Source organism: Rattus norvegicus, chromosome 11 (assembly GCF_036323735.1).
Source record: "Rattus norvegicus strain BN/NHsdMcwi chromosome 11, GRCr8, whole genome shotgun sequence".
Classification (NCBI taxonomy): domain Eukaryota; kingdom Metazoa; phylum Chordata; class Mammalia; order Rodentia; family Muridae; genus Rattus; species Rattus norvegicus.
In genome coordinates, this window is record NC_086029.1 from 57,125,745 (window position 1) to 57,129,985 (window position 4,241).

A 4,241-nucleotide genomic window follows, 5' to 3' on the forward strand; every position below is an offset into this window, starting at 1 on the left:
TTTGCACAACTTGATTTGTTTCAGGATCAAGGTAGAACAGGGTGAAGTTCTTGCTCGCCATGCCTGCTACTCTAATATAATGCTCAAAAAGTAGCCCCATTTCAACTTGAGTTACTAAGTAACTGTGTCTTTTAAAAAGAAAGCCCCCAGGGTCAGCAGGACTTTACTCTTATCCTAAGGATTGCTCACCACAAGATGTCTAGACCATGACACTGAGGTCAGCCCTTTCAACACCTGAGTCTTGACAGCAATTAAAGAGGAGACTTATCATGGAGCCACAGTGGCTCATTTCCCAAAATTGTTCCGCCTCTCCCTTATTATGTAAGCACTATCCTAAGATATTAATCGAATGCTCTTTCTGTCTCTGTAATCTTACTTATCTGCTGCTTGCTCAGAAAACTGAAACCAAACCAAAACCAAAACATGATGATGCCTCTCTCAGTAGAAAAAAATCCTCAGAGTTGAGACAATTGTTATTTATGCCTCTAAAAACCCTGCCTTCCTCTTTTGCAGCAGTTCTCAGATTGGTAAAGGAGGCTGTTTGTCACAATGTTGCTATAAATAAAATAACGTTTTTTTTTTTAAATCTTCTAAATTCAGGCAAGTTCTCTTTGATGGTTTTTCCCTAAGGGTCTTGAACTCCATGACACTAACAGTCTCTGAGCCAGTACCAAGTCCTTTCCTGGGGAATGTGCCCCCATCCTGAAAAATAATCTTTACCCCCAACATACCTTCCTGACAGGAAAAAAACATATACCAAACACTCCGAGGTAATCTGCATTATTTGATTATCTGTGTCTTCTCTGAACTTGGCAGGCTTGGAAGCTTTTCAGAACCTTGGCGCTCCCTTTTCCCCTCCAGGAAACATGACTCAACACAAATATTGTCACATCTACCTTTGTGTGACCCTGACAGACATGTTTGTGTTTCCTTTTTCTTTTTTGGTTCTTTTTTTTTTTTTTTTCGGAGCTGGGAACCGAACCCAGGGCCTTGCGCTTGCTAGGCAAGCGCTCTACCACTGAGCTAAATCCCCAACCCCGTGTTTCCTTTTTCATTTGTGTTTGATGGCTTTGTTGCCTTGCAAACCCAAATTTAAGCCTATGTCAATCCATCAGTGATTCAAAACCTCTCCTATTTCTTAAAGATAACATCCCTTTGTGGGGCTCAGCAAAGCCACAAAGCCTTCTCTCATAGCTGTCCTCTGAACACAGTCTCAACTGTGCCAGTGAAAGGGGCATCAGGCGTCACCTCCTTATGTCCAGTTCCCTTTATTTTTTGTCTAGCTCTTGATATTTATGGGGACCCCATCCTAATGGCTCATATAATAGCCAGTCCATCAGAGACTAATTTCTCTTACAGTTCCTTAGACTGTGCCGTTTTCTATTTCAAGGAGGTTTAAACTATGTTGCTTAGTTTCTCTGTTTCTGTGACACTCAGACAGATTCCATCTGACTTCCTATCTCACTGTCTCAAGAGTTTGGCCTTGAGAGGCTCTTTCATTGTTTTTCTCCCACTTAAAACTGTTCAGAAACTATTTCAATTATACCTCAGTTAGCAAAGTTTATTTTTGTTATTTATTTATTTATTTATTAACATTAATTCCCCCAGGTCATCTAGTTTTATTTCAACCTGATACAGGCTAGAATCATGAACCTCAAGGATTGATAGCTAATGCAGAAAGCTTCAGCTTACTGGGAGTGGTTTTACCCTTTAGCAGGTGGTCCTAAGTCCATAAGAGAGCACACTGAGCAAGCCACAGAGATCAGTCTTGAAAGCAACCTTCTTCTATGGTTTCTGCATCAATTCCAGGTTCCTGACATTGACTCCCTCAGTGATGGAGTAGGACCTGAGAGTTACAAGATGAAATAGACCTTTTCTTCCTCAAGTCGCTCTCTATTGTCTATCAGGACAATAACAACTAACTATAAAAGCCCCTGTCTACATGATGAATCACATATTTTCCTTCCATTTTTGTACAGATCAGACTAATGGGTATCTTCTATCCCCTTCTACCCCTGTTGTTCAGTTCTTCTCACAGGTTCCAAGTTTTTAGCTAGAAAGGCCTAATTTGTCATAGGTCTAATTTGCACTCCCTTTCCATTGCATAAGATACTGTAGTGGGTTGGCCTGATGCTGTTTGTTTTCTGGTGTTAACACTGCTTTCTCAAAGGGGGTTGACTCAGACAAGCAGTACATCATATACTCAGGTGATATCATATCAACCTTCTCCCCATTTTAACTAGTCAATAAAAGGCTAGAGCTTGTGATTGGGCAGTGGAGGGGGAAAGTGGGATTGGAGGTTCAAAAGCAGGGAGCAGATAGGGAAGAAAGAGGAGGACAGAAGAGGGAGAGAGGGGATGGAAGAGGAGGAGAAGCCATGATAGATTGGAACTCTGTGGTCAGGAGAAACAGCAAGTAGCAAGGGGTCTTATAGCTAGGGAATGAGTCAGTATAGTGTTCAATCTGCCCAGTCTAGGCATGTAGCTTATAATTATAATATCTGAATTGTGTACTTTTTATATGGGCTTATTAGTGTTGGAAAAAAGAGCAACAAGATCCAGGTACACAACATCCATTTCAATGTCTCCTTTTCCCTTCATTTTTCTGGTCAAGTCAGAGTCTAACGTAATGGATAGCATCCATGTGTGTTTATCCTTTTCCTTCTTTATATGTATAGGTTCACTCTGCAAAGGCATCTGGGGCTCAGTTGCAATTCTTATCATTTACAGCAAAGGCCACTCAACTGACATCACAGCCTTCCTGTTCTATCATACCAATCTTGCTACTTAAAGATTGTAATATACCCTGTAGTCTATCAACAATTTGGAGGCAATTTTTGTACTTGCATGGTAGACACCGTTTATCAAGAGGACATGTCACTCCATAGCATATAAAGGAAGATGGATGTCTTAGTTAGGATTTTATCACTGTGAAGTGATACCATGACCGTGGCAACTCTTAAAAAGGAAAACATTTTATTGAAGCTGGCTTACAGTTCAGAGATTTAGATCATTATTGTCATGGCAGGAGACATGGTAGTATGTAGGTAGACATGGTGCTGAAGGAGAAGCTGAGAGTTCTACATCTTACTTCACAGGCAGCAGGAAAAGACTGTCACACTGGGAGTGGCTTGGGCTTCTGAGACCTCAAAGCCCACCCCCAGTTACCACTTCTTATAACAAGGCCACCCTTGCTCTAACAAGGCCACACCTCCCAATAGTGCCACTCCCTATGGGCACCATCTGACCATCTAAGCACATCAGGAAAGGCAATCACAGATGTTATACCTTCCCATGAATGTCTCAGAATACATTATAGGGGCCATGTGATTGATTCATTTCAACTCATTTTTGGTTCAATTAGGCCCCGTTTGGGTACTAGTTTTTCTGTCTTAACTTTACCTGAAGAAATGTAAATGTCTAGTCAACTCAGATAGGGCATTGATGTAAGTCCAATGAAATGATGATACCAAGTATGGCTTAAGGGAACAATGGGTTTATCAGAGTTACTTACAGGAGCTTAAGTGAGGGATTATTAATAGAAACATGGATGATTCAAAGACGGCTGTCAATAGACCACTGAAAAGCCCAGCATAGAAGAGAACTCAACCACGGTTTCATCTAAGAGTTCCCTGCATAGTTTACGGGTAACTTTCCAACAAGAGACTTCTCTGTCTAGTAACTGTAATTTACAGATTTATCACCTTGTCTGCAAGGACTTTAAAGATCTTACAACTTTGAGGGGCCTTTCTGAGCCTTGTAAGTTCCATATATTTCCTGAGGCTTGTAAGCTTCATGGTCTTCCTGAGACTTTTAAGTTTTGTTTACTTCCTAAGACTTAAGAGCCTCCCTCATCTGAGGGTGGGAGGCAACATTTCATTTTCAGGTACTAGCTATATAATATTTACCTTAGGAAGAATCAAAGAAAGGTTCACCCCAGAGTCATATTTTATAAAGCTCTAGGAATATTGGCATAGTTTGCAAGCCTACCTTGTTTTCCAGCTTCAGGAAGGATTTTCATATGACAACTAATTAGGAATCCCTTTCTTTGAAGCTACAATATTTTTTCAAATCTCTTAGAATACCAGCAGGTTGATAAAGGCTCATGATTTAAATTTGGCCATAATGTTGAACAGTAGTTCGAATTTGGACAAATGATGGTCAATTCGAATTTCAATTTCTTCTCCTACAAAGTTTGATCTATTATTATAATGAAAATCACATTTGTAAAATAACTGTCTT